The following is a 14,411-nucleotide window of genomic DNA, read 5'->3' on the forward strand; positions in this document are numbered from 1 at the left end:
GTGTATGTTTTTCATGTCCGTGTTTATTGTATCTTCGAGCCTTTTTTTTGTCCTTATCTGATATACTATGGCAGTATCGTCTGCATATAGTATGTATCTGCCTTTAATTTTACATCTTTTAGGTTGTTGGTATATAGCAGATATAATAAAGGTCCTAAAACAGAACCTTGTGGGACTCTACAAGTTATGCTACGTCCCCACTTGTATAAAATTTCCCACCTTTTTGTCTACCCCTTTCCACGAGAAAATCTTTAATTATGCTGTAATACAAACCTACTACACCCAAATCTATTAATTTATTGAGCAATATGCCATGATCCACAGTGTCAAAAGCTTTTGTAAGTCAATAAAAATTGCAGCTGTATGCATATTTTCCTCAAGGTGCTGACTGATGGCATTAGTCAAATCTATTAGGGCACCTTGAGTATTTGATGAAGGGAGGAAACCATATTGATGTTTGTCTATTTTTTGAATGAGTAAATTAGTAGTCTTCTCTTTAATTATTTTTTCATATATTTTGGAGAATGTATTAGTTATTGTAATTGGTCTGAATTATTCGGATCTGTTTTGTTTCCTGTTTAAAAATTGGTTTTATTGTGGCTGTTTTGAGGCACGAAAGAAAAGTACCCCTTTTTATGCAGTTATTGATTAAAAAAGTGAGTAGAGGAGCTATTTGATAAATTATTTTTTTATAATTCTTGCTGTTATTTTATCTTCTCCAGGTGCAGCGTTGTTTTTCAGGTTTTCCACAATTTTTATTATTTCTTTTTCATTTGTTAATTCAAAATTTTGATTTTTGTTTTCAGGTCTAGATATTGATGATATGTAGTTGCATTGATCTAGTTTTTCTTGTAGTTTTGTTCCTATTTCAGCAAAATGCTTATTGAGATACTCTGCAATGTTTTCCTTTTCCGTAAGAAATATGTTTTTATCTTGATGTTTAATTTTTTTAATACTGTCTTTATATTCATTTTTATTATTTTCCCCCCTTAATGATTTGTTTATTAGCTCCCAGATTTTCCGAGGATCATTTTCACATTTTTGTGTTTCTTCTAGATAGTACTGTCTTTTTGCTTTGTAGATCATATTTTTTATATCTTTTTTTATATTATTATATTTTATTTTTATTATATTATACTTGTTTACTTCATTCGGATTGCATTTCTTCATATCAATGTAAAATTTGTTTCTATATTTCATTAGTTTTGTAATTTCTTCTGTTATCCAAGTATTTTCTCTTGCTCTCAGTGTTTCTTTGATTTTATTTTCATTTGCTGCTTCTTGTATAATTGAAATTAAGTCCTCTAGTGTGTTAACTGTTTTAGAGTTTAATTTACAAGCTATTGTGTTTTCTAGTCCTTCTAGTCTTATGCTGTATCTGGTTATTTTGTGCATTTTGGGTTTTATTTTTGGTGTATTTTGTACATATATTGATAGCATTTGTGGTCGGATAGTTCTGTGTCTCTTAATTCTATTTTATATTTTTGAAGTAAAACTTTTTTAGGCGCGATATGGGCGTAAAAATTTCTTTAGGCGCGACACGGGTGTAAATCCGTACAAATGCAACGAAAACGCCAACGTGAAGTTGAGCACTACGACGCTAGAGGCGCAGATGTCGCGAGTCGCGATCCACTCCCGTCATGTCATGCGTAAGTCGAACGCTAAACCCTATATGAACTTGCATTAATTGAATCACGTTTTTTATGTTATGTCCTCATGGAATAAGACTTTTCTTAGAGAATAAATGTGTCACATTTGTTTGTTTAGTCGAAATAAAATTGAGCTTTTGCATTAATATGTTACCATGGATGTGACCAGGCTTCATCACTTCACTCCGCAGTCGAATAGACAGTCATCCGAATGTACTAGGCACGATGGGGAGAAAAAATGCAAACAATCAGCAGGCAAGGTTATGGCTTCAGTTTTATGGGATTTGCAAGTAATGATCTTTATCAATAATCTTGAAAAAACTAGACCATCAACAGTAATTATTAAATAACGTTAATGTAGCATTAAAAAATTGTAATTGAAAAAATGGTCCTATTTAAAAAAGAAAATCAGTGCTGCTCCATCAGGACAACGCACCAAGTCATAAATCCGTGAAAACAGTGGCAAAAAAACATGAATTCGACTTCGAATTGCTTAATCATTCGCTATATTTTCTAAATCTGTTCCCCAGCGACTACATCCTGCTCTCAGATCTCAAAAGGATGCTCGCTATGAACAAATTTTTGCCAAATGATGGGATGATATTCGAATTTTGTGGCAGAGTACAAATCGTACTACAAAAATAGTTTCGAAAAGTTCAAAGTCTACTATAATCGGTATATCGTCTTTGAAGAAAACTATATTATATGGCCAAAAACTATTTTCCTAAAACAACAGATTTTAAAATATTCTTGAAATATCATTTAATAACTATAAAAATAAACAAAAACTATAGAAAATTTTATATAAAATGCGCTTTGAAATTTTATCTGCATAATAGAATACATATCGAATACTAGCATTACAATTCATTTTTGTATTATAATATGATTCTTAAAATGTATTTCTTAAAATATTCAATACTTTTTTAGCATCGGTACTTTTTTCATACTTGATATCCTTACTTTATTTCGACAGTTCTAACACTAGGTACATGTAAAAATAGAGACAACCCTTTTCAACAACTGTAATTATCAGAAAATTGTAAATATAGTTTTTAATCAATTGTTTATTTATTAACAAATAACTCACTTATGCATTTATCATTTATTTCTTATATCAGCTGTTATTTAAAAACTGTTTGTCTTTATGCATTCTGCAATATTATACACAATTATATAATTCATTAACGTTATAATACTTACTGTCCTCTGATTCTTAACCAACTATCGTTTAATGTTCTTAGGTTATCTTTGCGTTCACAATTATTTTTCAATTATTCTACTCCTAAATCTAATTCTCTCTTAAATTCGCCTATCCTACTAACGTCCTCTAATTTTAGCTTAATTATTAATGACATTGATATTCAGAACACCTAACTTAATCAAATAATCTCTATCTGCTCAAGTTAAACTTTTTATTTCTTTTCAAATATCTTTTATTATTTTATCCTATTTTTTTAATTTAATAATATTGTTACATTGTGTATTATACAATTTTGTGTTTTTAAGTGCAATATGTATTATACTATGTATTGTTATATATCCATATTATATGTATAATAATTGTATTTTTAAGCCTATTTTTAAATATATGAAATAAATAAATAAAATAATTTCTTAGAAGAACTTGGTACGCTGAAAACTCAATAGAAAGTAGAAATAAATATCCGGTAAAGTGTCATACGATTTTTCTGATTGTGAGATATTATTAGGCCCTATATTGATTTTAATCATGCTTTTATAAAATCAAGTAGGCTTAATACTTGAAAAATAACACATATCTTGATCGGTACATCAAAAATTATAAAGGTAAAAGTGCCTTCGAGCCTATTTTTCTTTCCAAACCCCGGATTGGGGTTGTTAAGGAAGCATCTATTAGAATGTATTTCTCTTTTTTTCAAAATTGTACAGTCTTTTTATTTTATTTTAATAAACTTTAAAATTAGTACGCAAGATCCTTCAGAAAGCAGAGTAATTCCCGGGCAGGCGCCTGGCAAAAAATTCAAAATGTTACCATATCAAGAAATAGATATGCAGACAAGCAGTGCACTAAAAAATAATTATGATGCTCACGCGAAACGGACAGATATGGATTTCGATAGGGAGATTAAGGAATACATGAAAATGACACGCCGAAAGAGGGCAAAAAATGACAAGGAATCTGAGAAACCCACTATTAGACCGGAGCCATCTGCTTCAGGCGTCCGAACCGTGTCACCCAAGAACGGCACCACAAAAGAGACAAAAATCTCGCCTTTAATTATAAATGACAATTTGATTTAAAAACAATAAAATATCTAGAAGAAATGTCTAAAATCAATTTTAAATACCAATACCTCAATAGATATTCATACGAAATCTTTACTGGCTCCGCAAAAGAACATGAAAAAAATAAAAAAATGCTAAGGGACTGCAATTATCAATTTTATTCTTTTTTATATTTATTTTTATTATTTTTATATTTAAGAAGAAATACAAAAAAATATACCATAACTGGTCTACATTCATGGATTACAGAGGTAGAGGTTCATAAAGATCTTCTGTCAAAACAGATTCAAGCCAGGCAAGTAGTGCAGATAAAGCGGAATACCTCAGATGGTGGTCAATATAAGTTACCTATATATATTGCTCTCCTCGATAAAGAGCAAAACTTGTCGGAACTAAGGCTTATAACCAGCATTGATGGGAATAGAGCGTTGCAGTCAGGGCCGGATTTAGAAATTCGGCGCCCCGGGGCACTGACAAAAATGCCGCCCCATCCCTGAAATTTTACGAACTTTCGAACTATTTTTTAATGCAATCGCGCTGCTTCAGCTGCGTAGAGACAAAATATAGAAGCGCGTAAGCGCCGCGTCGCTGTCTAATGGGTAAACAATGTTACAGAACGCATATAAATGTAAACAAAATGTATACTTATTATTATAATATCTTTAAAATATCTGATAATTTAATGTGCATATGTCTTATGATCACTTTTGTCCGCCAAATGTTTCTTTTTCAAATTTTTTTATTGGATCATCGAAACCGCTAAATCGCTAAACTCGCCCCCCACAAATTTAAGCAGTTATTTATTCTGTAAATTTTTTTGAATGATCATTTTTAGCATTTTGGCCCGTATCTTCAAAACAGTTGGACCTGCCTTGGCCAATAACTAATCAGCACGTCTCCTTATCTAGAAATTGAATCATTTAAAACGGTTGATCCGTGTTCTCGAAATCGACTTGAATAATTAAAAAATATTAGATTTGTATTGATGGGGAGACGTGCTGATTAGCTTTTGGCACAGGCAATTACGAAAAATGGTAATTGAGTTTCGATATTTCTTCTCTGAAACAGCTACGCCGCGCGACTGCTTTGCAAAAAGTTCATCAATTTTCAATTTTCGAAAAATTTCGAAATACAAAAAACGTGCTTTAAAAGTCTTTTTTTTTATTTTTCAAAAAATTTTAAAGCTCTTTATAAAATGTAATTTTCAGTACGGGATGTTTCAGTAATTTGTCTTAAGGCACAATGCCATGAGTCACTAGGTTAAATTTTTTTCGACGCTATAAGCTTGGAAGTGCACAAATTCGTCATTTTAAGAGGGCTCGAGAACTGAAAAACATATTTTTGTTAAACTTTCAGCTTGTTTATGGATCTTTATATTAGCCAAATTGCCAAATTTGATAACTTATTAACTAATTTGATAATTTACGTTCGGAGAGGGAGGCAAGGCAAAATAATAGATTTTAGTTATCGGTTATTTCAACCCAAATTTTGCATTGCAATCTTATTATGTTTTGTTAATTATATTTTTTGAAATAAAAAATGTTGTTAAAAAAAAGTTGATTATATCGTATAGAATTTTTTTCGCACTATCCAAATTTTGCCGCCCCCCAAAATTTGCCGCCCTGGGCAGTAGCCCCGATTGCCCCTACTGTAAATCCAGCACTGGTTGCAGTACCATAAAAGTGTCAATTTCGGACAAACACTGTACACCTGCAACTTAAAGTACAAGTATGTAAAGTGCCTGAATGTGCACGCGTCAGGCGCATGTTAGAAATTTTCACATGATCAGTGGCGGATCCAGCTTCGGCGTCAGGGGGGGGTCATAATTGAAAAGTTTTTATAATCCTGAGAGTATGTAACAAATATATATATATATATATATATATATATATATACATATAAGATAGAGCAGCGCTTAAAGATTTGCGGGTAAAAAGGTCCACCACCGATATCTCAAAAACAAGTAAAATTAAGGATTTCTTAACAACAATATTTGATAGTAGAGGATCGGCCGACTAGCCATCACCCTGATTCTTACAACGTTAAAAAAAGCATTTTTACAAAAGATAAATTAAATAAATCTTTATTTCAACTCTGACTATTTTGGACAAAATATCAAATGAAGATTATATACAAAGTTATCTCTGTAAAAAATGTATATCTATAAAATTCATATTTTTCATTGGTTGAGTAATGTAGCTATTATTTCGTTAAATCCCTTTAAAATTAAAAATAGTAAATTGGATTGTTTGTCCTCTCGCCATCCGATTTTACCACGCCTTTGGGGTAAACAAGACCAAGTGACAATTTTTTTAAAAACAGCAAAAAACACATTTTTACAATGATGAATTAACTGGAGGTTGTACTAAAACATAGTCAGATGGTTTTTTGTTCAATGTGTCTTATTGGTTGTTATGTTTTTCGTTTAGTTTTCACAATATAATTGCTCAAATTTATTTAGCCTTACCTTATGTATGTGTATTTTTTAAAAAATAATCTGCGTCTTTGACGTGTGTCAAAATTTGACCTTTCCTTGATGTTTTCTCGTCTGAACCGATGTTAAAATTTAAAAACTATAAAATGAAACTGGATAAGCGTTTGCGTTGATTAGTTTTTTGAGACAATTGGTCGATCCGTTTCTTTACTATTGGCAGAAAAGTGCAAAAGTTATCGTCCATGTTTTTGTCAAAAATTCTTAACCGTTTTTTATTCGATTGATATCATTTGGAAATAAATAGTTTCTGTCGAAGATCGGTCAAGTCGTTTCTTTTTCATAATAGATTGTCACATTTTTTTGGCGATTTAAGTGAAATTTTGCATGGCGATAGATTTTCTACTCTAAATGAACGTACTAAACTATAATAAGGCCTGCGACAAGTGGTTTTACTTATGATAATTAAAGTTTAGATTATTTGGCCGCGCTTTTAAAAAATTCACCGTGTGTATGTATTCGGCTTCGTATTTCGTATGTGTTCGTTTTCCATCAATGTGTAATATTCAAACCATTTTTTAACTAGTTTGTATTGGTATTTTGCCTTTAGGCAAGTTACGTGAACTTCCCGAAATGTCTTAATAATCGACTTTCAGTAAAAAATAAATTAATTTATGAGGGATTCAAGGTATTCCCAGTGGATTTACAATATCACACATAATTGAAAACAAAGACTTAACGTCTGAGTATTTTCTAAAGACAAATTTTCAAAATTCAATAATTTTTATAATTGAACTAGTTGCCGTAGGATTTTAATGGTTTAGTATGTTCATTAAGACCAAGTACTCTATCGATAAACCAAGTCTACTTTTAATTTTAACAAACGTCAAAAAAAAACTACTCATTTTCTCAAACTTTGATGAATTTTTAAAATTAAACTACTTGTCGTAAGGCCGTAATATTTCTATAAGTTGTATAAGATAATGATATATATCATCAAAAAAAGTTTCATAAAAATCGGCTCAAATATTTTTTTCAACGACGAAATACAAGCAAACGGTTCGGTAGATTTTAACCTAAAACTAATCAGTTTCATTCTCAACTAATATCTTTTGAACAGTTTTTGATTTTTTAAAATCGAATCGGTAGTTTGTGCTTAAATGTGGACGAAAAGTTTAAATCTTTTTTCCAAATTTCAAAGAAACGGCTCGGCCGATTGTCGCACAAAACTGACGAGCGTTAGTCCTCATTTAGACACATCGAATGGTTTTCAAATTTCTGAAATCGGTCCAGACGTTTTTGAGCAATTGCCGATAAAAAGTCTTATTTTGACAAAAGCCAAAAAAACGATACTAATTTTTGCAAACTTTGATGAATTTGTAAAGCTAAACGAGTTGTCGTGTGGCCGTATTTTATGATCTAGAACAGGGCTTCTTAAACTTTTTTATATAGCGACCCCCCTCAAGCTTAGGAAATTTTAAACGACCCCCTCCTCCAAATAATACAATATACATTAACCTTTATCGCACTATTTTACAATGTAAATAAAATAAGGATTGAAGAATACATATATATATATATACCCATTCATGTTATATATAATTGGAAACGTTGACATAAAACTATATATGTATATATATATATATATATATATTTCTGTACATTATTATATTTTTTACAATTTAATTCATTATTTAAGAAAAATCTATTTTCTTTTCCTAAACATATTGTTTGCTAAAATCTCATCAAGATCATGTTTCTTGACAGATGTCCTGAAGATGGAACGTACCTAGTTCCGAAACGTCGACAATAAACAAATAATTAAATAAAGAAATTGTTTTTTTAAAAACTTTTCTTGTTTTTTATTTTGTATTATTTTTGGATTCTTGTTCGAAACTCTACAAAATATACACAAATCCAAGACTCTACCATTCAATATATATATATATATATATATATATATATATATATATATTTGTAACAAATTCTTTATAAGAAAACATAAAACTATATCTACATATTCAATAGAAAAAATAAAATTTTGTAACATTTTTTAATGAAAACCTATTATAAACATCAAACAATATTAATGTTATAAATGTGATTGTTTATTTTTACTTTAAATCTAGGCTTAATTTAAGTTAGTGCAGATCGTAATAAATGAGGCTGATTCACATAAATATGTTGCACAAAATGGCAGTAATTTGTTTATTGCCATTTCCGATAGTAGGGAATATTCTGATTTGATTTCAATCCAAAATTCATGCACAGGCACTTAAGAAAATTTGATTCGCAAAGTAGTAGTAATAGTATCACTTGTTAATTCGGCAAATTCTTCTTGTGCTTTTAAGTTTGAAAAATTAATTTCTTCCATTTCAATTGAAAATGGATTGCAAATCCATTGTTGTGTATCGATATCATTGAAAAAATACCTATGTATGTAGAATTTCATATTCTTCAAATCATTAACTATAATTTTGTTATAGGAGTATCTTTTTTTGAAATATTGTTACTAATTACATACTCGTCAGTAAATGGAAACATTTCGAGCGATCCACTTTCTACTCTGTTTTTCCACATAAGAATTATTTTAACAAAGGCCTCAAGTTTATTTTTTAACATTAACATATTAACGCAGACTCCCTGCATTGATAAATTCATATCATTGATTTTATCAAAAATATTAGCCAAATAGCATAGCTTGAGAAGCCATAAATTATCGTGAAAATAGTCGGCCCAATAAATACTAATTTTAAAATTTTGTTTATAATGATTGAAAAGTATCAGATCTTTGCGACCCCATTTTAGTAGTCTCGCGACCCCCCCACTTTAAGAAGCCCTGATCTAGAAGACTATGGTATCCACCGTGAAAATTTTTTTTCAACACTTTATTACAAGAAAACGGCCAGGCCGATCTCTACCAACAACTCATCACTATCACGATTCCCAATCAATATCTTTCGAACGGTTTTTGAATTTTCAAAATCGATTCAGAACTACGGGCTAAAACGTGGACGAAAATTTTTTCACTTTTCTGCTATTTACAAAGAATCAACTTGACTGATCGTCGCGATAAACGCTAGTTCTCATCGCGATACATAGAATGGCTTTTAATTTTTTGAAATCAGTCCAGCCGTTTTTGAGAAAACGCCGATTTTCGGCAAAAAAATCTGTTCACACACACACACATACACACACACATACTTTTTCCAAATTTGGTCTCATTCGATTCAGAATGGCTTGAAACGTCGAGAAAACATAAAATTAGCGAATCGAATTTTTTGATGAAAACAAACTTCTCCTTCGGGAAGTTAAAAGTAACTACTACGTTTTTGAGAGAACTGAGCGGCCGATATGAATGATTCAAAGAAATTTCTGCTTGTTTTGACAAAATAATTGCTTCTGAAAAAAAATTTGGCTTAATTTTTTTTTTCAAAACTTTTTTTTTTGTATATGGAAAATAATTCAGATTTTATTATTTATTCTGACTAAAGTTTAAAACTCATATACTTCAAATAAATAGTTTTAACTTTGCAATTCAGTTTAAATAATTCTTATAAATATCAGACATTGTTACAATATTTATAATAATCTATTTGAAAACATTCAATATTTCTCGAACATTTCGTTAAGCTACGGGAAGTTCCAGCAATTTGCCTTAAGGCACGATGCCATACACCCGTCGTCTATTTACAGATGTTAGGATTACTGAAAGTTCATGCATAAGGACCACTCACAATCAGTTTAATATTTTGATTTTTGAATGAAATTTTGTTCCTAAACTGTAATAAAACATATATTCGCAATACGATTAAAAAATCCTTAAATTTTAGGGTTTTTGACTCCGTCATTCGTCTACAATCAGTTAAATATTCAAGTTATAAAATGTTTTTGGTAACAAAATACATAAATAAAATCATTATGAAGTAATTTTGTTGTTGAATTAGTGTTTTATCTAAGTCCTAAAACAGGCTCAGGGGGGGGTCATGACCCCCGTGACCCCCCCTGGATCCGCCACTGCACATGATACATAGATGTGAGTGAATTGCTCGAGCGAACATCCGGCCAGCTTAATTAATATCATTCTTAACTACATGGAGAAGAAGGAAAGTGACGCTATCAGGAAAAGACAAACATACAGGCTAGCACCAACACCAGTGCCGCTGACGAGAAGCTTCTTGTCTGCTTTAAGTCCCACCAACATTGGCCCCAATTCTAAATCTGCGTATCCTAAACCTCGTATCAATTAACGGTTTATTTTAAACATTAACACTGACTGACCCACACAAAGTTTGGCAGACCGCTAAAAGACTGACGCAAAAATATTTTGTCAATCAAATTTGTGGACAACAACTGTGTCATGACACCAGAAGACAAGCGAAAATATTGGCAACAAACTTTGAAAACATTCACAGACAAAATGCCAACATGTCAAACGCAGACCTCAGACGAGACGTACACGAATTATACTGAACAATTGAACGACGAAGATTGGCGTAAAGACTCTGCCACAGTTTCCGAAATAAAAATATTAATCAGAAAACTACCGAACAAAAAAGCACACTACCGAATCAAAATCAATCCACAGAAGACTGAAGCTATCTTGTTTACGTAAGTCCACTACACTAACTGACTTGGAAAAATTAAAAGTAATGGGTCACAAAGTTGAATGATCCAAGGTTGTCAAATACCTTGGTGTGACCTTGGACCATAGGCTCAGATTTACGAAACATACCAACATAAAAATCGGACAGGCTGAGATGATAAATTTGCTGAGACCTCTTTTCAACCACAACAGCCCGCTGAGCGTGAAGAATAAGCGGTCACTATATTTGACATTAATAAGACCGATACTGTTGTACGCCGTTCCAGCATGGAACGCCACAGCAAAGACTGACCGACGGAGACAACAAACAGTACAAAACAAATCTTTACGACTAGTACTCAACAAGTCAAGGGACCCACCGACGAGACACTATTACTGTACAAAATATATACATGAACAGACTGACGTACCAACAATACTCGAACAAATAAAGAAGTTCACTGAAAATTTTTACCAGAAATGTAGTGATCACCCCAATAATGACATCCAAGCCCTAGACCAATATACACCAGAAATAGTTTGATATGGCAAACACGCCATGCCAAACTATTGCCTAATCGATCCCTAGCAGCAAATGATACTTGACTCGTCACTCAGATTTTTTAGAGCTATTATACCTATCGTATACTTTTTGTTTTTTATGTAATTATTTATTATTATAAATATTGTTGTGGAAATTTTTTGGAAATTTTCTTTTCCTCCTTTTTTGTCACAATTATGCCATAATTTTTATACTCTAAATACGTATTCATGTTAAATATCCAAACAAACCTAAAATAGTTGTGTTAAATGTTTATTATTTTACCAATTTTATATATTGAGATGTATCTTCTTTGAATAACTTTGCAAGAAATGAATATCATTGCAGCAAAGTAAAAAAACACAATTCTATTACTTAAGGTAGCTAGGGGCTTTTTGTATCAGGGGTAAGTAGTAACAGGCGTTACTCAAGAGGATCTGAGTGGTGATATTAAAATGTTACTTTGTCTTGATTGGACATGTAAACTATTCTGTTGTCATAGCTACTCTCTTGTAGGACGACGCGGTATACAAAAGTGGACAGCTGCGTCATTTTTTAGAGGTTATATAAAATTGTACTATTATAAAATTTCGTTTTGCGTTATTATTATAGTATAATAATAAATTTTACATATTTTACATGTTTATTTCATTTCAAATTTATCAATCTACAATCATGTGTAACAATTTTTGCGGTTGTTAAATTGTAGTTAATATAATTATCTTGATTATTTCTTCATATAGAAAACCTTGAAACTAGTTGTTACTTGTATGTAGTAAATCTTATACAAATTCAAGTGAAAAAGATTGAATGGAATGTACAGTTTGTAAATAAAAATAAGCAAATCATAAATTATCTGAGGTATTGTTGTCGTTATTTTGTCGTCATTACTACTTACTGCCCTAATAGAAGCTATAACTAGCCTCAAATACAGAGTAAGCTGAAAACCGCACTTTTTCTGGAATATTATTAATTGTGATATAATGAACAAGATTCGGTAGAAAAATAGTTACTGCATCCATCTATCTTTATTTCGTAGAAATATAATCAATGGTTCAAATAGATATACTGGTTTAGAAAAAACTGTTACAACAAGCTCCTCGTTTTCCTATTAGTGACAAAAGTTTTAAATTTTATAAAACCATAAAATTAATATTTCTTTATACAATCTAGATGATTGCTAAGAACAGTCATTATTAATTTTTATTAGTTTATCATTTTCGTGCTTCAATATGACGTTATAGCAAATTTACCTTTTAATTTAAACATGTGATTTTAATCACAACAAGTTTCTACTGTGAGAGTGGATTAACAATAAATAAACAATTTCATTTGATTAGTTATAAAATTTGATTATTTCTGACTATGAAATTATTTCAGTATTATTGAAATAATTTCAATTTTGACTTTGATTAGGTTAACGAAAAATTATAATGTTTCAAATTTCAAGTTTTTTTCAAAATATCAAAGATGCTATTTATTACAAGTTCTTGCACTTTTTAACTTCCCGAAGAGAAGTAAGTAAAAATAAAAATAAAATTTTGTATATATCTTCACGTTTCAGACGTTTCTAAACATTTTGCCATCTCTTAGAATAAATAAATGTATGTGTGTGTGCGTACGTGTATGTGCGTACGTGTGTGTGTGTGTGATTCAAATTTTTACCGACGATTTCGGGAACACGGATCAACCGATTTGGTTCAAAAAACATTTGATTCTAATTGATAAGGAGCCGTGCTGATTAGTTTTTGGCAAAGGCCGTTAAGCCGTTTCAAAGATAAGGTGCAAAATGGTAATTCAGTTTTTGAAATAACGGAGCGTCCTATTTAAATAATACAAAAAACATTTGTGTTATGTATTGACAAAATGAAGTGCGGTTTAAATTTTTACGAAAGCAGATCTAACAGTTTCAGAGATCAAGTGAAAAATTAAAAAAAATACCATTTTGCAGCCAAAATGGATCATTAGACATATGCACATCAAATTATCAGATATTTAATAGCGATTTTAATAATAAGTATGAATATTGATGAATTTTTATGAGTTGCGTATTAATGTTTATCCGTTAGACCAGTGATTCCCAAAGTGGGCGCCAAAGTCTAACGGTTAGAGTTAGACTGTCAGATTTCTTCTCTAAAACAGACATGCAGCACGATTGCTTTGAAAAAAGTTCAAAATTTTCAGAAAAATTCAATGTAGTATAAAAAAATTTGAAATATAAAAAAAACTCATTTTTATAAGTTTTCAAAAAAATTTAAAGGTTTTTTAAAAATTCTAATTTTTGGTACAGGAAGTTCAAGCAATTTGCTTTAAGTTACAATGCCATGCACCACTAGTTAGCCTTGTAATAAATCCAAGAAATACATTCGATTTTCTTCCAGTCCTATAGTTGTACATTTCCTCTATCGGCTTTTCCTAATACTCGTTCTATAGTCCGATGACAGCGCGGCGGATTATACATCTATTTTGGCACGTGTTCAATTTACAGAAGAATAGACTTCTTTTGCTTGCTTCATGTGGGTCTGTGCCCCAAAAAGAGGTAACTCGTACAGGGTACATTTGAGTTTCTTCATGCAGACTAGGACTATCAGAAAATTTATTCATGGATACATCTATTAACTAGTGGGCCGCTGGGCATCGTGCCTTAAGGCAAATTGCTGGAACTTCCCGCACCGTAATTAAAAATTCGAGGAATGAAAATTATCCATAATTGTTTTGAATAACTTCAAATAGATTATTTATTACATACTGTAAACTTGTAAATGCTTTTTAAATTGGGCGACGGGCGTATTTTATGAACAACTTATGTGTACGTTTACAAGAGTCCATTTTTTTAAGTTGATTTTTTTTGATAATTTAGAATTTTTTTCAAAATTTTGAAATTTCTTGGAATTTAAAAAAAACGTTTTTTCTAAATATTTTGAGAATTTGGAAATT

The sequence above is a fragment of the Ctenocephalides felis genome, unplaced genomic scaffold, assembly GCF_003426905.1.
Source record: "Ctenocephalides felis isolate EL2017-DRISC unplaced genomic scaffold, ASM342690v1 CF-g0.4_SCAFFOLD_01886, whole genome shotgun sequence".
Lineage (NCBI taxonomy): Eukaryota > Metazoa > Arthropoda > Insecta > Siphonaptera > Pulicidae > Ctenocephalides > Ctenocephalides felis.